The sequence below is a fragment of the Ranitomeya imitator genome, chromosome 4 (assembly GCF_032444005.1).
Source record: "Ranitomeya imitator isolate aRanImi1 chromosome 4, aRanImi1.pri, whole genome shotgun sequence".
Taxonomy (NCBI): Eukaryota; Metazoa; Chordata; class Amphibia; order Anura; family Dendrobatidae; genus Ranitomeya; species Ranitomeya imitator.
Window position 1 is genome coordinate 141,616,931 of NC_091285.1, and position 26,781 is coordinate 141,643,711.

General features: G+C 42.4%; 1 long non-coding RNA gene across 1 annotated transcript in view; it reads right to left on the reverse strand.

Moving 5' to 3' along the window:
- Nucleotides 1–26,781, reverse strand: part of LOC138673981 (uncharacterized) — a 157,150-nt gene that overhangs the window by 73,511 nt on the left and 56,858 nt on the right. Inside the window, exon 2 of the long non-coding RNA XR_011320406.1 lies at nt 19,450–19,536. This is a non-coding gene — a long non-coding RNA (uncharacterized lncRNA). The remainder of the gene's footprint in view (nt 1–19,449; nt 19,537–26,781) is intronic.

Below are 26,781 nucleotides of genomic sequence, written 5' to 3' on the forward strand. Positions count from 1 at the left end.
GCTATATATAGAAGATGACATACAGGTATATACTATATACAGGAGGAGATGACACACAGATATATACTATATACAGGGGAGATGACACACAGGTATATACTATATACAGGAGGAGATGACATACAGGTATATACTATATATAGAAGGAGATGACATACAGGTATATACTATATATAGGAGGAGATGACATACAGGTATATACTATATATAGGAGGAGATGACATACAGGTATATACTATATGTAGGAGGAGATGACATACAGGTATATACTATATATAGGAGGAGATGACACACAGCAGGTATATACTATATACAGGGGAGATGACATACAGGTATATACTATATACAGGAGATGACATACAGGTGTATACTATATATAAGACAGATGACAAACATGTATATACTGATGTGAAAATGAGAGGTGTGAGGTGAAAATGAAAAAGTGTGAGTGCAAAATGAGAGGAGTGAGGGAAAATAGTGTAGTGATCGGAAAATGACAGATGTGAGGTCGAAATCACAAGTGTTAGGGGGGAATGAGAGGAGTGAGGGAGAAAATGAGAGGTGTGAGGGAGAAAATGAGAGGCGTGATGGGAAAATAAGAGAAGTGACTTGCTATAACTAACCACAGATATTTACTATGCCCAGGCAACGCCGGGCTCTTCAGCTAGTCTACTATATAAAGCTGAATGTGTGTGTGTGTGTGTATGTCCGGGATTGCCATCTGCACCTTCGCAGCTACAGCCACAAAATTTTGCACAGTCACACGTCTGGACCCCGAGAGCGTCATAGGCTATATTGTGAGGCGAAATTTTAACCCCGTGCGTTCCAATTCACCAAACAATTTTGCCCCTATCTACATAATGGGGAAAAAAGTGAAAGGAAAAGTATTGGAGGCGTCGCAGCTACAGCAACAAAATTTTGCACAGTCACACGTCTGGACCCTGAGAGCGTCATAGGCTACGTTGTGAGGTGAAATTTTAACCCCGCACTTTCCAATTCACCAAACAATTTTGCCCCTATCTACATAATGGGGAAAAAAGTGAAAGGAAAAGTGTTGGAGGCGTTGCAGCTACAGCCACAAAATTTTGCACAGTCACACGTCTGGACCCTGAGAGCGTCATAGGCTATGTTGTGAGGTGAAATTTTAACTCCGCGCTTTCCAATTCACCAAACTATTTTTCCCCTATCTACATAGTGGGGAAAAGTGAAAGGAAAAGTGTTGGAGGCAAATTGACAGTTGCCAGATGTGAACAAGGGGGACTTAAAGAGTGAGAGCGATGGTGCCAAAGAGTATATACCGTACAGTTGCTAAGGTGGGACCCCGACATGGAATACTCACCACACACGGGGATATGAACACACACACAAAATGCGCCACACACTACCACGTGCTTGAACACATATACCACCCTCAGCACACATTTCACCACACTTACACCAACCTTGCCACATAAAAGTCGAAACACAAAAGTCGCCGCTCAAAACTCACCACGCGCAAAACTCGCCACATGCAAAAAATAGGCTCACGCAAAACTCGCCACAAGTGCAAAACTCACCTCATGGAAAACTCGCCACACGCAAAACTTGCACATGCGGAAAAATTGCCACATTCACAAAATTTGCATCACATGCAAAAGTTGCCTCACACAAAACTTGCACATACTCAAAAGGCACCTCACATAAAACTCACCACGCGCAAAACTCGCCATGCGCAAAACTTGCTGCACACAACTTGCTACACTAACCTGTCACATGCAATTCGACACACAAAAAATTGCTACACGCATGTTGCCACACAAAACTCATCTCACAAAAGTCGCTACATGCATGTCGCCACACACAACTCAACACACACAACTTGACAAACGAAACTCGCCCTAAAACACACACAAGTCTGGTATTAGCCTTCAAAAATAAAATTCTGATTAATAAGCAGACAAACTACAAGAGCAACAAATGTACCATATAGGAAATACGGCAGCTGTCAGTCACATGACCTGTCTATTATGTGTATGTGTGAGCTAATATATACTGCCAGGGGGAGGGCTTCCTGTTGGCTGGGGATTTATCAGGCTGCCAATTTATCTTACAAATACTGAGGTAAAAATACTGAGCAAATAACGTGTTAATGAGGTCTAATACAGGAGATCACACAGGTATATACTATATACAGGGGAGATGACACACAGATATATACTATATACAGGAGAGATGACACACAGGTATATACTATATAAAGGAGGAGATGACATACAGGTACATACTATATACAGAAGGAGATGACATACAGGTATATACTATATACAGGAGGAGATGACACACAGGTATATACTATATACAGGAGCAGATTACCTACAGGTATATACTATATACAGGAGGATATGACATACAGGTATATGCTATATATAGAAGATCACATACAGGTATACACTATATACAGGAGGAGATGACACACAGATATATACTATATACAGGGGAGATGACACACAGGTATATACTATATACAGGAGGAGATGACATACAGGTATATACTATATATAGAAGGAGATGACATACAGGTATATACTATATATAGGAGGAGATGACATACAGGTATACACTATATATAGGAGGAGATGACATACAGGTATATACTATATATAGGAGGAGATGACATACAGGTGTATACTATATACAGGGGAGATGACACACAGCAGGTATATACTATATACAGGGGAGATGACATACAGGTATATACTATATACAGGAGATGACATACAGGTGTATACTATATATAAGGGAAATGACAAACATGTATATACTGAGGTGAAAATGAGAGGTGTGAGGTGAAAATGAAAAGGTGTGAGTGCAAAATGAGAGGAGTGAGGGAAAATAGTGTAGTGATCGGAAAATGACAGATGTAAGGTTGAAATGACAAGTGTTAGGCGGGAATGAGAGGAGTGAGGGAGAAAATGAGAGGTGTGAGGGAGAAAATGAGAGATGTGAGGGGGAAAATTAAAGATGTGATTGGGAAAATGAGAGGCGTGATGGGAAAATAAGAGAAGTGACGTGCTATAACTAACCACAGATATTTACTATGCCCAGGCAACGCCGGGCTCTTCAGCTAGTCTAATATATAAAGCTGAATGTGTGTGTGTATGTCCGGGATTGGCATCTGTACCGTCGCAGCTACACCCACAAAATTGTGCACAGTCACACGTCTGGACCCCGAGAGCGTCATAGGCTATGTTGTGAGGCGAAATTTTAACCCCGCGCATTCCAATTCACCAAACAATTTTGCCCCTATCTACATAATGGGGAAAAAGTGAAAGGAAACATGTTGGCGACAAATTGACAGCTGCCAGATGTGAACAAGGGGGACTTAAAGAATGAGAGCGATGGTGCCAAAGAGTATATACCGTAAAGTTGCTAAGGTGGGGCCCCGACATGGGATACTCACCACATACGGGGACATGAACACACACAAAATGCGCCACACACTACCACGTGCTTGAACACATACCACTCAGCACACATTTCAGCACACATACACCAACCTCGCCATATAAAAGTCAAAACACAAAAGTCATCGCTCAAAACTCGCCACGCACAAAATTCGCCACATGCATAACTAGGCTCATGCAAAACTAGCCACACGTGCAAAATTCACCTTATGGAAAACTCACCACGCGCAAAATTCGCCACATGCAAAACTAGGCTCATGCAAAACTCGCCACATGTGCAAAACTCACCTCATGGAAAACTCGCCACACGCAGAACTTGCATAAGAGGAAATATTGCCACATGCACAAAAGTTGCAACACATGCAAAAGTTGCAGCAGACAAACTACAAGAGCAACAAATGTACCATATAGGAAATACAGCAGCTGTCAGTCACATGACCTGTCTATTATGTGTATATGTGAGCTAATATATACTGCCAGGGGAAGGGCTTCCTGTTGGCTGGGGATTTATCAGGCTGCCAATTTATCTTACAAATACTGAGGTAAAAATACTGAGCAAATAACATGTTAACGAGGTCTAATACAGGAGATCACACAGGTATATACTATATACAGGGGAGATGACACACAGATATATACTGTATACAGGAGAGATAACACACAGGTATATACTATATAGAGGAGGAGATGACATACAGGTACATACTATATACAGGAGGAGATGACATGCAGGTATATACTAAATACAGGAGGAGATGACACACAGGTATATACTATATACAGGAGCAGATTACCTACAGGTATATACTATATACAGGAAGAGATGACATACAGGTATATGCTATATATAGAAGATGACATACAGGTATATACTATATACAGGAGGAGATGACACACAGATATATACTATATACAGGGGAGATGACACATAGGTATATACTATATACAGGAGGAGATGACATACAGGTATATGCTATATATAGAAGATGACATACAGGTATATACTATATACAGGAGGAGATGACACACATATATATACTATATACAGGGGAGATGACACACAGGTATATACTATATACAGGAGGAGATGACATACAGGTATATACTATATATAGAAGGAGATGACATACAGGTATATACTATATATAGGAGGAGATGACATACAGGTATATACTATATATAGGAGGAGATGACATACAGGTATATACTATATATAGGAGGAGATGACATACAGGTATATACTATATATAGGAGGAGATGACACACAGCAGGTATATACTATATACAGGGGAGATGACATACAGGTATATACTATATACAGGAGATGACATACAGGTGTATACTATATATAAGAGAGATGACAAACATGTATATACTGATGTGAAAATGAGAGGTGTGAGGTGAAAATGAAAAAGTGTGAGTGCAAAATGAGAGGAGTGAGGGAAAATAGTGTAGTGATCGGAAAATGACAGATGTGAGGTCGAAATGACAAGTGTTAGGGGGGAATGAGAGGAGTGAGGGAGAAAATGAGAGGTGTGAGGGAGAAAATTAGAGGCGTGATGGGAAAATAAGAGAAGTGACTTGCTATAACTAACCACAGATATTTACTATGCCCAGGCAACGCCGGGCTCTTCAGCTAGTCTACTATATAAAGCTGAATGTGTGTGTGTGTGTGTGTGTATGTGTGTGTGTATGTCCGGGATTGCCATCTGCACCGTCGCAGCTACAGCCACAAAATTTTGCACAGTCACACGTCTGGACCCCGAGAGCGTCATAGGCTATATTGTGAGGCGAAATTTTAACCCCGTGCGTTCCAATTCACCAAACAATTTTGCCCCTATCTACATAATGGGGAAAAAAGTGAAAGGAAAAGTATTGGAGGCGTCGCAGCTACAGCAACAAAATTTTGCACAGTCACACGTCTGGACCCTGAGAGCGTCATAGGCTACGTTGTGAGGTGAAATTTTAACCCCGCACTTTCCAATTCACCAAACAATTTTGCCCCTATCTACATAATGGGGAAAAAAGTGAAAGGAAAAGTGTTGGAGGCGTTGCAGCTACAGCCACAAAATTTTGCACAGTCACACGTCTGGACCCTGAGAGCGTCATAGGCTATGTTGTGAGGTGAAATTTTAACTCCGCGCTTTCCAATTCACCAAACTATTTTTCCCCTATCTACATAGTGGGGAAAAGTGAAAGGAAAAGTGTTGGAGGCAAATTGACAGTTGCCAGATGTGAACAAGGGGGACTTAAAGAGTGAGAGCGATGGTGCCAAAGAGTATATACCGTACAGTTGCTAAGGTGGGACCCCGACATGGAATACTCACCACACACGGGGATATGAACACACACACAAAATGCGCCACACACTACCACGTGCTTGAACACATATACCACCCTCAGCACACATTTCACCACACTTACACCAACCTTGCCACATAAAAGTCGAAACACAAAAGTCGCCGCTCAAAACTCACCACGCGCAAAACTCGCCACATGCAAAAAATAGGCTCACGCAAAACTCGCCACAAGTGCAAAACTCACCTCATGGAAAACTCGCCACACGCAAAACTTGCACATGCGGAAAAATTGCCACATTCACAAAATTTGCATCACATGCAAAAGTTGCCTCACACAAAACTTGCACATACTCAAAAGGCACCTCACATAAAACTCACCACGCGCAAAACTCGCCATGCGCAAAACTTGCTGCACACAACTTGCTACACTAACCTGTCACATGCAATTCGACACACAAAAAATTGCTACACGCATGTTGCCACACAAAACTCATCTCACAAAAGTCGCTACATGCATGTCGCCACACACAACTCAACACACACAACTTGACAAACGAAACTCGCCCTAAAACACACACAAGTCTGGTATTAGCCTTCAAAAATAAAATTCTGATTAATAAGCAGACAAACTACAAGAGCAACAAATGTACCATATAGGAAATACGGCAGCTGTCAGTCACATGACCTGTCTATTATGTGTATGTGTGAGCTAATATATACTGCCAGGGGGAGGGCTTCCTGTTGGCTGGGGATTTATCAGGCTGCCAATTTATCTTACAAATACTGAGGTAAAAATACTGAGCAAATAACGTGTTAATGAGGTCTAATACAGGAGATCACACAGGTATATACTATATACAGGGGAGATGACACACAGATATATACTATATACAGGAGAGATGACACACAGGTATATACTATATAAAGGAGGAGATGACATACAGGTACATACTATATACAGAAGGAGATGACATACAGGTATATACTATATACAGGAGGAGATGACACACAGGTATATACTATATACAGGAGCAGATTACCTACAGGTATATACTATATACAGGAGGATATGACATACAGGTATATGCTATATATAGAAGATCACATACAGGTATACACTATATACAGGAGGAGATGACACACAGATATATACTATATACAGGGGAGATGACACACAGGTATATACTATATACAGGAGGAGATGACATACAGGTATATACTATATATAGAAGGAGATGACATACAGGTATATACTATATATAGGAGGAGATGACATACAGGTATACACTATATATAGGAGGAGATGACATACAGGTATATACTATATATAGGAGGAGATGACATACAGGTATATACTATATACAGGGGAGATGACACACAGCAGGTATATACTATATACAGGGGAGATGACATACAGGTATATACTATATACAGGAGATGACATACAGGTGTATACTATATATAAGGGAAATGACAAACATGTATATACTGAGGTGAAAATGAGAGGTGTGAGGTGAAAATGAAAAGGTGTGAGTGCAAAATGAGAGGAGTGAGGGAAAATAGTGTAGTGATCGGAAAATGACAGATGTAAGGTTGAAATGACAAGTGTTAGGCGGGAATGAGAGGAGTGAGGGAGAAAATGAGAGGTGTGAGGGAGAAAATGAGAGATGTGAGGGGGAAAATTAAAGATGTGATTGGGAAAATGAGAGGCGTGATGGGAAAATAAGAGAAGTGACGTGCTATAACTAACCACAGATATTTACTATGCCCAGGCAACGCCGGGCTCTTCAGCTAGTCTAATATATAAAGCTGAATGTGTGTGTGTATGTCCGGGATTGGCATCTGTACCGTCGCAGCTACACCCACAAAATTGTGCACAGTCACACGTCTGGACCCCGAGAGCGTCATAGGCTATGTTGTGAGGCGAAATTTTAACCCCGCGCATTCCAATTCACCAAACAATTTTGCCCCTATCTACATAATGGGGAAAAAGTGAAAGGAAACATGTTGGCGACAAATTGACAGCTGCCAGATGTGAACAAGGGGGACTTAAAGAATGAGAGCGATGGTGCCAAAGAGTATATACCGTAAAGTTGCTAAGGTGGGGCCCCGACATGGGATACTCACCACATACGGGGACATGAACACACACAAAATGCGCCACACACTACCACGTGCTTGAACACATACCACTCAGCACACATTTCAGCACACATACACCAACCTCGCCATATAAAAGTCAAAACACAAAAGTCATCGCTCAAAACTCGCCACGCACAAAATTCGCCACATGCATAACTAGGCTCATGCAAAACTAGCCACACGTGCAAAATTCACCTTATGGAAAACTCACCACGCGCAAAATTCGCCACATGCAAAACTAGGCTCATGCAAAACTCGCCACATGTGCAAAACTCACCTCATGGAAAACTCGCCACACGCAGAACTTGCATAAGAGGAAATATTGCCACATGCACAAAAGTTGCAACACATGCAAAAGTTGCAGCAGACAAACTACAAGAGCAACAAATGTACCATATAGGAAATACAGCAGCTGTCAGTCACATGACCTGTCTATTATGTGTATATGTGAGCTAATATATACTGCCAGGGGAAGGGCTTCCTGTTGGCTGGGGATTTATCAGGCTGCCAATTTATCTTACAAATACTGAGGTAAAAATACTGAGCAAATAACATGTTAACGAGGTCTAATACAGGAGATCACACAGGTATATACTATATACAGGGGAGATGACACACAGATATATACTGTATACAGGAGAGATAACACACAGGTATATACTATATAGAGGAGGAGATGACATACAGGTACATACTATATACAGGAGGAGATGACATGCAGGTATATACTAAATACAGGAGGAGATGACACACAGGTATATACTATATACAGGAGCAGATTACCTACAGGTATATACTATATACAGGAAGAGATGACATACAGGTATATGCTATATATAGAAGATGACATACAGGTATATACTATATACAGGAGGAGATGACACACAGATATATACTATATACAGGGGAGATGACACATAGGTATATACTATATACAGGAGGAGATGACATACAGGTATATGCTATATATAGAAGATGACATACAGGTATATACTATATACAGGAGGAGATGACACACATATATATACTATATACAGGGGAGATGACACACAGGTATATACTATATACAGGAGGAGATGACATACAGGTATATACTATATATAGAAGGAGATGACATACAGGTATATACTATATATAGGAGGAGATGACATACAGGTATATACTATATATAGGAGGAGATGACATACAGGTATATACTATATATAGGAGGAGATGACATACAGGTATATACTATATATAGGAGGAGATGACACACAGCAGGTATATACTATATACAGGGGAGATGACATACAGGTATATACTATATACAGGAGATGACATACAGGTGTATACTATATATAAGAGAGATGACAAACATGTATATACTGATGTGAAAATGAGAGGTGTGAGGTGAAAATGAAAAAGTGTGAGTGCAAAATGAGAGGAGTGAGGGAAAATAGTGTAGTGATCGGAAAATGACAGATGTGAGGTCGAAATGACAAGTGTTAGGGGGGAATGAGAGGAGTGAGGGAGAAAATGAGAGGTGTGAGGGAGAAAATTAGAGGCGTGATGGGAAAATAAGAGAAGTGACTTGCTATAACTAACCACAGATATTTACTATGCCCAGGCAACGCCGGGCTCTTCAGCTAGTCTACTATATAAAGCTGAATGTGTGTGTGTGTGTGTGTGTATGTGTGTGTGTATGTCCGGGATTGCCATCTGCACCGTCGCAGCTACAGCCACAAAATTTTGCACAGTCACACGTCTGGACCCCGAGAGCGTCATAGGCTATATTGTGAGGCGAAATTTTAACCCCGTGCGTTCCAATTCACCAAACAATTTTGCCCCTATCTACATAATGGGGAAAAAAGTGAAAGGAAAAGTATTGGAGGCGTCGCAGCTACAGCAACAAAATTTTGCACAGTCACACGTCTAGACCCTGAGAGCGTCATAGGCTACGTTGTGAGGTGAAATTTTAACCCCGCGCTTTCCAATTCACCAAACAATTTTGCCCCTATCTACATAATGGGGAAAAAAGTGAAAGGAAAAGTGTTGGAGGCGTTGCAGCTACAGCCACAAAATTTTGCACAGTCACAAGTCTGGACCCTGAGAGCGTCATAGGCTATGTTGTGAGGTGAAATTTTAACTCCGCGCTTTCCAATTCACCAAACTATTTTTCCCCTATCTACATAATGGGGAAAAGTGAAAGGAAAAGTGTTGGAGGCAAATTGACAGTTGCCAGATGTGAACAAGGGGGACTTAAAGAGTGAGAGCGATGGTGCCAAAGAGTATATACCGTACAGATGCTAAGGTGGGACCCCGACATGGAATACTCACCACACACGGGGATATGAACACACACACAAAATGCGCCACACACTACCACGTGCTTGAACACATATACCACCCTCAGCACACATTTCACCACACTTACACCAACCTTGCCACATAAAAGTCGAAACACAAAAGTCGCCGCTCAAAACTCACCACGCGCAAAACTCGCCACATGCAAAAAATAGGCTCACGCAAAACTCGCCACAAGTGCAAAACTCACCTCATGGAAAACTCGCCACACGCAAAACTTGCACATGCGGAAAAATTGCCACATTCACAAAATTTGCAACACATGCAAAAGTTGCCTCACACAAAACTTGCACATACTCAAAAGGCACCTCACATAAAACTCACCACGCGCAAAACTCGCCATGCGCAAAACTTGCTGCACACAACTTGCTACACTAACCTGTCACATGCAACTCGACACACAAAAAATTGCTACACGCATGTTGCCACACAAAACTCATCTCACAAAAGTCGCTACATGCATGTCGCCACACACAACTCAACACACACAACTTGACAAACGAAACTCGCCCTAAAACACACACAAGTCTGGTATTAGCCTTCAAAAATAAAATTCTGATTAATAAGCAGACAAACTACAAGAGCAACAAATGTACCATATAGGAAATACGGCAGCTGTCAGTCACATAACCTGTCTATTATGTGTATGTGTGAGCTAATATATACTGCCAGGGGGAGGGCTTCCTGTTGGCTGGGGATTTATCAGGCTGCCAATTTATCTTACAAATACTGAGGTAAAAATACTGAGCAAATAACGTGTTAATGAGGTCTAATACAGGAGATCACACAGGTATATACTATATACAGGGGAGATGACACACAGATATATACTATATACAGGAGAGATGACACACAGGTATATACTATATAAAGGAGGAGATGACATACAGGTACATACTATATACAGAAGGAGATGACATACAGGTATATACTATATACAGGAGGAGATGACACACAGGTATATACTATATACAGGAGCAGATTACCTACAGGTATATACTATATACAGGAGGATATGACATACAGGTATATGCTATATATAGAAGATGACATACAGGTATACACTATATACAGGAGGAGATGACACACAGATATATACTATATACAGGGTAGATGACACACAGGTATATACTATATACAGGAGGAGATGACATACAGGTATATACTATATATAGAAGGAGATGACATACAGGTATATACTATATATAGGAGGAGATGACATACAGGTATACACTATATATAGGAGGAGATGACATACAGGTATATACTATATACAGGGGAGATGACACACAGCAGGTATATACTATATACAGGGGAGATGACATACAGGTATATACTATATACAGGAGATGACATACAGGTGTATACTATATATAAGGGAAATGACAAACATGTATGTACTGAGGTGAAAATGAGAGGTGTGAGGTGAAAATGAAAAGGTGTAAGTGCAAAATGAGAGGAGTGAGGGAAAATAGTGTAGTGATCGGAAAATGACAGATGTAAGGTTGAAATGACAAGTGTTAGGCGGGAATGAGAGGAGTGAGGGAGAAAATGAGAGGTGTGAGGGAGAAAATGAGAGATGTGAGGGGGAAAATTAAAGATGTGATTGGGAAAATGAGAGGCGTGATGGGAAAATAAGAGAAGTGACGTGCTATAACTAACCACAGATATTTACTATGCCCAGGCAACGCCGGGCTCTTCAGCTAGTCTAATATATAAAGCTGAATGTGTGTGTGTATGTCCGGGATTGGCATCTGTACCGTCGCAGCTACACCCACAAAATTGTGCACAGTCACACGTCTGGACCCCGAGAGCGTCATAGGCTATGTTGTGAGGTGAAATTTTAACCCCGCGCATTCCAATTCACCAAACAATTTTGCCCCTATCTACATAATGGGGAAAAAGTGAAAGGAAACATGTTGGCGACAAATTGACAGCTGCCAGATGTGAACAAGGGGGACTTAAAGAATGAGAGCGATGGTGCCAAAGAGTATATACCGTAAAGTTGCTAAGGTGGGGCCCCGACATGGGATACTCACCACATATGGGGACATGAACACACACAAAATGCGCCACACACTACCACGTGCTTGAACACATACCACTCAGCACACATTTCAGCACACATACACCAACCTCGCCATATAAAAGTCAAAACACAAAAGTCATCGCTCAAAACTCGCCACGCACAAAATTTGCCACATGCATAACTAGGCTCATGCAAAACTAGCCACACGTGCAAAACTCACCTTATGGAAAACTCACCACGCGCAAAATTCGCCACATGCAAAACTAGGCTCATGCAAAACTCGCCACATGTGCAAAACTCACCTCATGGAAAACTCGCCACATGCAGAACTTGCATAAGAGGAAAAATTGCCACATGAACAAAAGTTGCAACACATGCAAAAGTTGCCTCACACAAAACTTTCATATACTCAAAACGCACCACACATAAAACTCGCCATGCGCAAAACTCGCTACGCGCAACACTTGCAGCACACAACTTGCTACACTAACCTGTCACATGCAACTCGACACACAAAAAGTTGCTACACGCATGTCGCCACACAAAACTCATCTTACAAAAGTCGCTACATGCATGTCGCCTCACGCAACTCAACACACACAACTTGACACATGAAACTCGTCCTAAAACCCACACAAGTCTGGTATTATCCTTCAAAAATAAAAATCTGATTAATAAGCAGACAAACTACAAGAGCAACAAATGTATCATATAGGAAATACTGCAGCTGTCAGTCACATGACCTGTCTATTATGTGTATGTGTGAGCTAATATATACTGCCAGGGGGAGGGCTTCCTGTTGGCTGGGGATTTATCAGACTGCCAATTTAGCTTGCAAATACTGAGGTGAAAATACTGACCAAATAATGTGTGAATGAGGTCTAATACAGGAGGAGATGACATGCAGGTACATACTATATACAGGGGAGATGACACACAGGTATATACTATATACAGGAGCAGATGACACACAGGTATATACTATATACAGGAGCAGATGACACACAGGTATATACTATATACAGGAGGAGATGACATACAGGTATATACTATATACAGGAGGAGATGACACACATATATACTATATACAGGAGGTGATGACATACAGGTATACAATATATAAAAGCGGAGATGACACATAGGTATATAGAGGAGGAGATGACATACAGCAGGTATATACTATATACAGGGGAGAAGACATACAGTTATATACTATAAACAGGAGATGACATACAGGTATATACTATATATAGGAGGAGATGACATACAGGTATATACGATATACAGGAGGAGATGACACATAGGTATATACAATATACAGGAGGAGATGACATACAGCAGATATATAATATTTACAGGGGAGATGACATACAGGTATATACTATATACAGGGGAGATGACATACAGGTATATACTATATACAGGAGATGACATACAGGTGTATACTATATATAAGGGAGATGACAAAATGTATATACTGAGGGGAAAATGAGAGGTGTGAGGTGAAAATGAGGGATGTGAGGTGAAAATGAAAAGGTGTGAGTGCAAAATGAGAGGAGTGAGGGAAAATAGTGGAGTGATCAGAAAATGACAGATGTGAGGTTGAAATGACAAGTATTAGGGGGGAATGAGAGGAGTGTGGGGGAATGAGAGGAGTGAGGGGGAAAATAAGAGGAGTGAAGGGGAAAATGAGAGGTGTGAGGGAGAAAATGAGAGAAGTGAGGTGCTAAATGAGAGGGGTGATGGTAAAATAAGAGAAGTGAGGTACTATAACTAACCACAGATATTTACTATGCCCAGGCAATGCTGGGCTCTTCAGCTAGTACTATATACAGGAGGAGATGACATGCGTATATACTACATAGAGGAGGCGATGGCATACAGGTATAAACTATATAAAAGAGGAGATGACACATACAGTAGGTATATAGAGGAGGAGATGACATACAGCAGGTATATACTATAAACAGGGGAGATGACATACAGGTATATACTATATACAGGAGATGACATACAGGTATATACAGGTCCTTCTCAAAAAATTAGCATATAGTGTTAAATTTCATTATTTACCATAATGTAATGATTACAATTAAACTTTCATATATTATAGATTCATTATCCACCAACTGAAATTTGTCAGGTCTTTTATTGTTTTAATACTGATGATTTTGGCATACAACTCCTGATAACCCAAAAAACCTGTCTCAATAAATTAGCATATCAAGAAAAGGTTCTCTAAACGACCTATTACCCTAATCTTCTGAATCAACTAATTAACTCTAAACACATGCAAAAGATACCTGAGGCTTTTATAAACTCCGTGCCTGGTTCATTACTCAAAACCCCCATCATGGGTAAGACTAGCGACCTGACAGATGTCAAGAAGGCCATCATTGACACCCTCAAGCAAGAGGGTAAGACCCAGAAAGAAATTTCTCAACAAATAGGCTGTTCCCAGAGTGCTGTATCAAGGCACCTCAATGGTAAGTCTGTTGGAAGGAAACAATGTGGCAGAAAACGCTGTACAACGAGAAGAGGAGACCGGACCCTGAGGAAGATTGTGGAGAAGGACCGATTCCAGACCTTGGGGAACCTGAGGAAGCAGTGGACTGAGTCTGGTGTGGAAACATCCAGAGCCACCGTGCACAGGCGTGTGCAGGAAATGGGCTACAGGTGCCGCATTCCCCAGGTAAAGCCACTTTTGAGCTACAGAGAAGCAGCACTAGACTGTTGCTAAGTGGTCCCAAGTACTTTTTTCTGATGAAAGCAAATTTTGCATTTCATTCGGAAATCAAGGTGCCAGAGTCTGGAGGAAGACTGGGGAGAAGGAAATGCCAAAATGCCTGAAGTCCAGTGTCAAGTACCCACAGTCTGTGATGGTGTGGGGTGCCATGTCAGCTGCTGGTGTTGGTCCACTGTGTTTCATCAAGGGCAGGGTCAATGCAGCTAGCTATCAGGAGATTTTGGAGCACTTCATGCTTCCATCGGCTGAAATGCTTTATGGAGATGAAGATTTCATTTTTCAGCACGACCTGGCACCTGCTCACAGTGCCAAAACCACTGGTAAATGGTTTACTGACCATGGTATTACTGTGCTCAATTGGCCTGCCAACTCTCCTTACCTGAACCCCATAGAGAATCTGTGGGATATTGTGAAGAGAAAGTTGAGAGACGCAAGACCCAACACTCTGGATGAGCTTAAGGCCGCTATTGAAGCATCCTGGGCCTCCATAACATCTCAGCAGTGTCACAGGCTGATTGCCTCCATGCCACGCCGCATTGAAGCAGTCATTTCTGCCAAAGGATTCCCGACCAAGTATTGAGTGCATAACTGAACATTATTATTTGTTGGTTTTTTTGTTTGTTATTAAAAAACACTTTTATTTGATTGGATGGGTGAAATATGCTAATTTATTGAGACAGGTTTTTTGGGTTATCAGGAGTTGTATGCCAAAATCATCAGTATTAAAACAATAAAAGACCTGACAAATTTCAGTTGGTGGATAATGAATCTATAATATATGAAAGTTTAATTGTAATCATTACATTATGGTAAATAATGAAATTTAACACTATATGCTAATTTTTTGAGAAGGACCTGTATATATAAGAGACATGACAAACATGTATATACTGAGGGGAAAATGAGGTGTGAGGTGAAAATGAGAGGTGTGAGTGCAAAATGAAAAGGTGTGAGTGCAAAATGAGAGATGTGAGGGAAAATAGTGGAGTGATCGGAAAATGACAGATGTGAGGTCGAAATGACAAAGGTTAGGGGGAAATGAGAGGAGTGAGGGGGGAATGAGAGGAGTGAGGGGAAAATAAGAGGAGTGAGGGGGAAAATGAGAGGTGTGAGGGAAAAAATGAGAGATGTGAAGGGGAAAATGAAAGATGTGAGGGAGAAAATGAGAGGCGTGATGGGAAAATAAGAGAAGTGAGGAGCTATAACTAACCACAGATGTTTACTATGCCCCGGCAACGTCGGGCTCTTCAGCTAGTATATATATATATATATATATTTTTTTTTTTTTTTTTTTTTTGGTTCCAAAATGATAGTTTTACTTTAAAGGATTGATCATTGACTTATTCGGTAGCAACTTCTAGTGGGTGGCTCTAGAGAGACTGTTCTCTTTCTTTTGAAGAACTAATTTAGATATTACCTGTAAGGGTACCGTCACACTATAACATTTCGATCGCTACGACGGTACGATTCGTGATGTTCCAGCGATATCGTTACGATATCGCTGTGTCTGACACGCAGCAGCGATCAGGGATCCTGCTGAGAATCGTACGTCGTAGCAGATCGTTTAGAACTTTCTTTCATCGCTGGATCTCCCGCTGTCATCGCTAGATCGGTGTGTGTGACACCGATCTAGCGATCTAGCGATGCGATCCAGCGATACGTTCGCTTGTAACCAGGGTAAACATCGGGTAACTAAGCGCAGGACCGCGCTTAGTTACCCGATGTTTACCCTGGTTACAAGCGTTAAACTAAAAAAAAACAAACAGCACATACTTACATTCAGGTGTCCGTCAGGTCCCTTGCCGTCTGCTTCCCGCACTGTGACTGCCGGCCGTAAAGTGAAAGCAGAGCACAGCGGCTGTGCTTTCACTTTCACTTTACGGCCGGCAGTCACTGAGTGCGGGAAGCAGACTGCAAGGGACCTGACGGACACCAGAATGTAAGTATGTGCTGTTTTTTTTTTTTTAGTTTAACGCTTGTAACCAGGGTAAACATCGGGTAACTAAGCGCGGTCCTGCGCTTAGTTACCCGATGTTTACCCTGGTTGCCCAGGGACCTCGGCATCGTTGGTCGCTGGAGAGCTGTCTGTGTGACAGCTCCCCAGCGACCACACTACGATTTACCTACGATCACGGCCAGGTCATATCGCTGGTCGTGATCGTAGGTAAATCGTATAGTGTGACGGTACCCTAAGACTTGGTCTTCTGAGAAGAGCAAGAAAATTCTTGATTGTGTTTAACTTTATAGCAAAAAGAGGGTAATGAACCACTCACTGAAAAAATGGGTGCCCAAAGAATTATGTATAAATAGCAAAAAGGGAAACCTAAAATATAACGTTTAATAAATACTAATTAAAAAACTATACGACACAACAATACATATAATGACAAACTCGTGTATTGACCAACAGGTCAATCAGACAGGGAACTGATAAACAGTCCAAAGAGAAAAGATCAGTAGTCAATTTGGAACCCTACACAACCTTCAGGGCTTATTATCATAATATGCACCCAGTCAAGTAAAGCAGAGGAAACCAACATAACAAATATATACTACTGTGAAAAAAATATAACTTGAGGTTCTATATAAGGTGAACGGGGAAAATACCACTATCTATCACCAATAAGAAACCTTCAAATACATGGGGATACACATAGAGCTATTGGAACAATCTCACCCAAATGTGATGCTGCAGCATATTGAAATGTGTTCCCCATGTCAAGATCAGAGTCCTATGGATCAGGTTCCGACCATCTAGGATCCGTTGGACTCCCGGACCACTTCCTGCGTTAAAGACCACCTCCCTACGCGTTTCATCTCAGGGAAGAATCCTCAGGGGACACGGCAGTCAGTACGTGGTCAGGATTTGATGGAGTGCTCAACCGAGACAAAAAATCTCCAGGGAGCCTCTCATGAGGTGGTCCGGGAGGTGGGTCTTTAACGCAGGAAGTAGTCCGGGAGTCCAACGGATCCTAGATGGTCGGAACCTGATCCATAGGACTCTGATCTTGACATGGGGAACACATTTCAATATGCTGCAGCATCACATTTGGGTGAGATTGTTCCAATAGCTCTATGTGTATCCCCATGTATTTGAAGGTTTCTTATTGGTGATAGATAGTGGTATTTTCCCCATTCACCTTATATAGAACCTCAAGTTATATTTTTTTCACAGTAGTATATATTTGTTATGTTGGTTTCCTCTGCTTTACTTGACTGGGTGCATTATGATAATAAGCCCTGAAGGTTGTGTAGGGTTCCAAATTGACTACTGATCTTTTCTCTTTGGACTGTTCATCAGTTCCCTGTCTGATTGACCTGTTGGTCAATACACGAGTTTGTCATTATATGTATTGTTGTGTCGTATAGTTTTTTAATTAGTAATTATTAAACGTTATATTTTAGGTTTCCCTTTGTGTTTAACTTTGTCTGATCCACCCAATGTCCAGAAACTGATCCAATAGTAATCAAACCTTACCATAAGGTAGTATGACTTCAATAAAAGGTACAGCACACACCAATATCTAACCTACTGTCAGCTGGGTTTATATATATTCACTGACATATTTAATTAATTGTTCTCACTTGTGTGTTACCTTTCGCACGTGTGTCTTTGTCACTTGGACTTTTCAAGGTGCGTTTCCCTTATGGGTTCCCTCTGGCTGAGTCTTGGGGGAAGTGTTTTGCCATCAGGTTCTGTTCCTCCATGAAAAAACCTGACTGTCCTCTCTCAGGAGGAGAGCCGACCTAAATGGCTTGGGTGGCAGCCTGGGCACACACTAAGAACAAGTTTGGGTCTCCCTTGACTTTAGTTTGAGGAAGCCAACAGTCCCTGACTCTTGCTGTGGTGTCCTTGCTTAGAGGGGAAGATATTGTTTTTTGTGGAACTTTGCTCCTGTTGGAGAGGGCTTCGACTGATTGAATCATACTGCACTTTTGTGTGGCTCTCAGGTACAGAACACAGTTCTCAAGCTCTTAAAAATATGTATATATAAATATATATCTATTCACCACCTCTCCCTCTCTTTCGGGAACTGGTGGTTACCTATCACATACAGCATACCAGGCATTATTCACCCCATGAACAGCACCTTACTAACCTTAGGTTACAATACGAGATTTCTTCAATAACCTGGCAGTAATAGTATTTGAGGGATACATATCTACCTTCCGTCTTCCAATATTTTTTCTACATCACTGACAGATGTATGTGAAGACTCATAGAATCCAATCATTAAATATTTACAGCATAGTACCTCAAGAATCAGCTGGAATTAAATTCCTTCATTAAAATCTCATTAGTCTTCAAATTATTCAGAGATGATGATTCTTCCTAAAGGATTATACTAGATAAAGCCTTTAACATTCTGCCAATGTATAATAAATGTGAGGATACTGGTTCCTTTGTGTCACTGATACTGAAATAATAGCTGTGACCTTGCTCACCTTTGAGTCCATTTCCAAGCCGACAGTCTCACAATGGGACCAATTATGTAACAGCGTGACTTATCTTGTCCAGACCGGGACCTTTTCCTTTCAATGAGAGAGAATTAAAAAAGGTCTGTTACAATTACACAGTTCTGAAGAACAAATGAGATGGATTGTAGTTACTGTTGGCTAAAGCTGTGGTGGTGATAATCATCTTATGCACATGTCTATATAATGTGTTACTCATTACGCTTAGCTGAGAGCTTCATTATCATTTTAGCCTTCTAGAATTTGGACATGTGGAACATTGAGCTTTCTAAATGAAGTCCTAGCAATGAGAGAAAAGACATCATTCAACTCGATTTTTCTATATAAAAAAATACACAATCTCTTTCGGCACTATTCTTCTTGAGATTACAGAACTTTTGGCACATAATGTTGTAATGGTTCATTCACTAAAAAAAATAAAATCAAGATGGGCATGAATGCCCGTTTTTGTAAAACATAATATTACAAGTTATAGGTACCAAACTCTGTGATAGGACATTGATCCAGGGAACTAGTCTGATTGCCATATGTGGAGTCTGGAAGGAATTTTTCCCGTAACACCTTAAGCCCCGAGGTTGGTTTGCACGCTAATGACCAGGCCAATTTTTACAATTCTTACCACTGTCCCTTTATGAGGTTATAACTCTGGAACGCTTCAGCGGATCCCGGTGATTCTGACAATGTTTTCTCATGACATATTGAACTTGATGAAAGTGGTAAAAGTTCTATGATATTACCTGCGTTTATTTGTGAAAAAAATGGAAATTTGGCAAAAATGTTGAGAATTTTGCAATTTTCCAACTTTGAATTTTTATGCAATTAAATCACAGAGATATGTCACACAAAATATATCATAAGTAACATTTCCCACATGTCTACTTTACATCAGCACAATTTTGGAACCAACATTTTTTGTTTTTAGGGAGTTATAAGGGTTAAAATTTGACCAGCAATTTCTCATTTTTGCAACACCATTTTTTTTAGGGACCACATCTCATTTGAAGTCATATTGAGGGGTCTATATAATAGAAATTAACCAAGTGTGACACCGTTCTAAAAACTGCACCCCTCAAGGTGCTCAAAACCACATTCAAGAAGTTTATTAACCCTTCAGGTGTTTCACAGGAATTTTTGGAATGTTTAAATAAAAATGAACATTTAACTTTTTTTCAGAAAAAATTTACTTCAGCTCCAATTTGTTTTATTTTACCAAGGGTAACAGGAGAAAATGGATGCCAAACATTGTTGTACAATTTGTCCTGAGTACGCCGATACCCCAAATATGGGGGTAAAGCACTGTTTCGGCGCATGGCAGAGCTCAGAAGGGAAGGAGCGCCATTTGACTTTTCAATGCAAAATTGACAGGAATTGAGATGGGACACCATGTTGCGTTTGGAGAGCCACTGATGTGCCTAAACATTGAAAGCCCCCACAAGTGACACCATTTTGGAAAGTAGACCCCCTAAGGAACTTTTCTAGATGTGTGGTGAGCACTTTGACCCACCAATTGCTTCACAGAAGTTTATAATGCAGAGCCATAAAAATAAAAAATCATATTTTTTCAAAAAATGATGTTTTTGCCCCTAACTTTTTATTTTCCCAGGGGTAAGAGAAGAAATTGGACCTCACAAGTTGCTGTACAGTTTGTCCTGAGTACGCTGATACCCCATATGTGGGGGTAAACCACTGTTTGGGCGCATGGCAGAGCTCGGAAGGGAAAGAGCGCCATTTGACTTTTCAATGCAAAATTGACTGGAATTGAGATGGGATGCCATGTTGCGTTTCGAGAGCCACTGATGTGCCTAAACATTGAAAACCCCCCAAAAGTGACACCATTTTGGAAAGTAGACCCCTAAGGAACTCATCTATATGTGTTGTGAGAGCTTTGAACCCCCAAGTGTTTCACTACAGTTTAAAACGCAGAGCCGTAAAAATAAAAATTCTTTTTTTCCCACAAAAATTATTTTTTAGCCCCCAGTTTTGTATTTTCCCAGAGGTAATAGGAGAAATTGGACCCCAAAAGTTGTTTTCCAATGTGTCATGAGTATGCTGATACCCCATATGTGGGGGTAACGACCGTTTGGGTGCATGGGAGAGCTCAGAAGTAGAGTTGAGCGACCTTGACCTTTTTAGAGTCGAGCCGGGTTTCGCGAAACCCGACTATCTCAAAAGTCGGGTCGAGTGAAATCGGCCGATTATGACCTAAAGTCGGGATCGACCGAAACACGAAACCCAATGCAGGTCAATGGGGCAGCATAGTCGGCAGTGAGTGGGGGCCAGGAAAACACCTAGAGTGCCCATTTTAATGTCAAAACCATCCATTCTTCTTAATGAAGCTTGTCAAGCGTAATTTACCTTATAATAATTGGAAGGCATTTGAAATTGGGGGTCATTTGGCTAAAGTTGTGGTGGGTAGGGCTGGTTCAAGTAATTAGTGGGCCCAGGAAATCTGGACCACGTCACGGCAGTGGAGCAGGGAGAGGTAAGTATTTCAACTTTGCAAGTGCTGTGAACCTGAGCAAGCAGGGGGGGCCCACTCGTTGGCATTGGCACTGGCACAGGGCCCCTCAAAGTACAGCGGTGTGTTTGCACGGCGGGGGCGCCTCCCACCGGCAGCAACACTAATGTAGGCCTAATGCAGTGCAGTTTTCTACAACTACTAAACGAGAGTCTGAAGACCGAAGCAATGGCAAGGAAACCTGGGGAACACCTTGGAGTGGAACACACCATCTCTCTCCACCCGATACCCATTTTGTAGGCCTAATGCAGTGTAGTTTTCTACAACTACTAAACGAGAATCGGAAGACCGAAGCAATGGCAAGGAAACCTGGGGAACACCTTGGAGTGTAACACACCATCTCTCTCCACCCGATACCCATTTTGTAGGCCTAATGCAGTGTAGTTTTGTACAACTACTAAACGAGAGTCGGAAGACCGAAGCAATGGCAAGGAAACCTGGGGAACACCTTGCAGTGTAACACACCATCTCTCTCCACCCCATAGCCAATTTGGAGGCCTAATGCAGTGTAGTTTCCAACAACTACTAAACGAGAGCATTAAGATCAAAGCTCTGGAAAGGCAACCTGGGGAACACCTTGGAGTGTAACACACCATCTCTCTCCACCCGATACCCATTTTGTAGGCCTAATGCAGTGTAGTTTTCTACAACTACTGAACGAGAGTCGGAAGACCGAAGCAATGGCAAGGAAACCAGGGGAACACCTTGGAGTGTAACACACCATCTCTCTCCACCCGATACCCATTTTGTAGGCCTAATGCAGTGTAGTTTTCTACAACTACTAAACGAGAGTCGGAAGACCGAAGCAATGGCAAGGAAACCTGGGGAACACCTTGGAGTGTAACACACCATCTTTCTCCACCCGATACCCATTTTGTAGGCCTAATGCAGTGTAGTTTTCTACAACTACTAAACGAGAGTCGGAATATCGAAGCAATGGCGAGGAAACCTGGAGAACACCTTGGAGTGTAACACACCATCTCTCGCCACCCCATAGCCAATTTGGAGGCCTAATGCAGTGTAGTTTCCAACAACTACTAAACGAGAGCATTAAGATCGAAGCTCTGGAAAGGCAACCTGGAGAACACCTTGGAGTGTAACACACCATCTCTCTCCACCCGATACCCATTTTGTAGGCCTAATGCAGTGTAGTTTTCTACAACTACTGAACGAGAGTCGGAAGACCGAAGCAATGGCAAGGAAACCTGGGGAACACCTTGGAGTGTAACACACCATCTCTCTCCACCCGATACCCATTTTGTAGGCTTAATGCATTGTAGTTTTCTACAACTACTAAACGAGAGTCGGAAGACCGAAGCAATGGCAAGGAAACCTGGGGAACACCTTGGAGTGTAACACACCATCTCTCTCCACCCGATACCCATTTTGTAGGCCTAATGCATTGTAGTTTTCTACAACTACTAAACGAGAGTCTGAAGACCGAAGCAATGGCAAGGAAACCTGGGGAACACCTTGGAGTGTAACACACCATCTCTCTCCACCCGATACCCATTTTGTAGGCCTAATGCAGTGTAGTTTTCTACAACTACTAAACGAGAGTCGGAAGACCGAAGCAATGGCAAGGAAACCTGGGGAACACCTTGGAGTGTAACACACCATCTCTCTCCACCCGATACCCATTTTGTAGGCCTAATGCAGTGTAGTTTTGTACAACTACTAAACGAGAGTCGGAAGACCGAAGCAATGGCAAGGAAACCTGGGGAACACCTTGGAGTGTAACACACCATCTCTCTCCACCCGATACCCATTTTGTAGGCCTAATGCAGTGTAGTTTTCTACAACTACTAAACGAGAGTCAGAAGACCGAAGCAATGGCAAGGAAACCTGGGGAACACCTTGGAGTGTAACACACCATCTCTCTCCACCCCATACCCAATTTGTAGGTCTAATGCAGCCTACTTTCCGACAACTACTAAACGAGAGCATGAAGATCGAAGCTCAGGAAAGGCAACCTGGGGAACACCTTGGAGTGTAACACACCCTTTCTCTACACCACGGAAGGGCTGATTCTTAGGAAGGAAGGCTGTCGGAAAGAAGCAGGGCGCGTCCGAGGGTGATTATATTCTTATTAGGTATATACTCACCCTCGGACGCGCCCTGCTTCTTTATTTGTAATGAATGTTTATTTGCAATGTGGTTTTGACTTACTCTATTTTTTTGGTAAATAATGATTTTATTATTTTCATTGTTTTGCATCTTCTTGGCAATAATATAAAGAAGACGCAACAGGACAACACTCGGTGGATGCCATATCTGTGTTTTAAATTGAAAAAAACTTTCAGTTAACTACTTGCAGGAGAAAGTTATTGTAGCTGGTGGCCATTTTTAGTACTGTACCAGATTTTTGTTGTATGTGTTTGTTTTTAATGTTAAAATGTCTGCATTTGATATCTCTCCAGTATTTTCTTTTTTATAAGCAAAATACTTATTTTTATATTTTCTGATGTTGGTTCAAGGGGTACACGGGCAGCAGTAGACAGGTCAGTGGAGGCCTAGTGGAAGGAGGGACCGCAGACAGGCTTCGAAGGCCTAACATAATAAATTGGGCTGGCTGTAGGCAATTTAAAATTTGTTCCAGGGGAACACGGGCAGCAGTGGCCTGGTCTGTGTAGTAGTAGTGGAAAGAACGGGCCGCAGACAGGCTTCGAAGGCCTAACATAACAAAAATTGGGATGTAGGCAATTTACAATTGGTTCCAGGGGAACACGGACAGCAGTAGACAGGTCAGTGGAGGCCTAGTGGAAGGAGGGACCGCAGACAGGCTTCGAAGGCCTAACATAATAAATTGGGCTTGCTGTCGGCAATTTTAAATTGGTTCCAGGGGAACACGGGCGGCAGTAGCCAGGTCAGTGTAGTAGTAGTGGAAGGAACGGGCCGCAGACAGGCTTCGAAGGCCTAACATAACAAAAATTGGGCTGTAGGCAATTTAAAATTGGTTCCAGGGGAACACGGGCAGCAGTAGACAGGTCAGTGGAGGCCTAGTGGAAGGAGGGACCGCAGACAGGCTTCGAAGCCCTAACATAATAAATTGGGCTTGCTGTCGGCAATTTTAAATTGGTTCCAGGGGAACACGGGCGGCAGTAGCCAGGTCAGTGTAGTAGTAGTGGAAAGAACGGGCCGCAGACAGGCTTCGAAGGCCTAACATAACAAAAATTGGGCTGTAGGCAATTTAAAATTGGTTCCAGGGGAACACGGGCAGCAGTAGACAGCTCAGTGGAGGCCTAGTGGAAGGAGGGACCGCAGACAGGCTTCAAAGCCCTAACATAATAAATTGGGCTTGCTGTCGGCAATTTTAAATTGGTTCCAGGGGAACACGGGCGGCAGTAGCCAGGTCAGTGTAGTAGTAGTGGAAAGAACAGGCCGCAGACAGGCTTCGAAGGCCTAACATACCAAAAATTGGGCTGTAGGCAATTTAAAATTGGTTCCAGGGGAACACGGGCAGCAGTAGACAGGTCAGTGGAGGCCTAGTGGAAGGAGGGACCGCAGACAGGCTTCGAAGCCCTAACATAAGAAATTGGGCTGGCTGTAGGCAATTTAAAATTGGTTCCAGGGGAACACGGGCAGCAGTAGACAGGTCAGTGGAGGCCTAGTGGAAGGAGGGACCGCAGACAGGCTTCGAAGCCCTAACATAATAAATTGGGCTTGCTGTCGGCAATTTTAAATTGGTTCCAGGGGAACACGGGCGGCAGTAGCCAGGTCAGTGTAGTAGTAGTGGAAAGAACGGGCCGCAGACAGGCTTCTAAGGCCTAACATAACAAAAATTGGGCTGTAGGCAATTTAAAATTGGTTCCAGGGGAACACGGGCAGCAGTAGACAGGTCAGTGGAGGCCTAGTGGAAGGAGGGACCGCAGACAGGCTTCGAAGCCCTAACATAATAAATTGGGCTTGCTGTCGGCAATTTTAAATTGGTTCCAGGGGAACACGGGCGGCAGTAACCAGGTCAGTGTAGTAGTAGTGGAAAGAACGGGCCGCAGACAGGCTTCGAAGGCCTAACATAACAAAAATTGGGCTGTAGGCAATTTAAAATTGGTTCCAGGGGAACACGGGCAGCAGTAGACAGGTCAGTGGAGGCCTAGTGGAAGGAGGGACCGCAGACAGGCTTCGAAGCCCTAACATAATAAATTGGGCTTGCTGTCGGCAATTTTAAATTGGTTCCAGGGGAACACGGGCGGCAGTAGCCAGGTCAGTGTAGTAGTAGTGGAAAGAACAGGCCGCAGACAGGCTTCGAAGGCCTAACATACCAAAAATTGGGCTGTAGGCAATTTAAAATTGGTTCCAGGGGAACACGGGCAGCAGTAGACAGGTCAGTGGAGGCCTAGTGGAAGGAGGGACCGCAGACAGGCTTCGAAGCCCTAACATAAGAAATTGGGCTGGCTGTAGGCAATTTAAAATTGGTTCCAGGGGAACACGGGCAGCAGTAGACAGGTCAGTGGAGGCCTAGTGGAAGGAGGGACCGCAGACAGGCTTCGAAGCCCTAACATAATAAATTGGGCTTGCTGTCGGCAATTTTAAATTGGTTCCAGGGGAACACGGGCGGCAGTAGCCAGGTCAGTGTAGTAGTAGTGGAAAGAACGGGCCGCAGACAGGCTTTGAAGGCCTAACATAACAAAAATTGGGCTGTAGGCAATTTAAAATTGGTTCCAGGGGAACACGAGCAGCAGTAGACAGGTCAGTGGAGGCCTAGTGGAAGGAGGGACCGCAGACAGGCTTCGAAGCCCTAACATAATAAATTGGGCTTGCTGTCGGCAATTTTAAATTGGTTC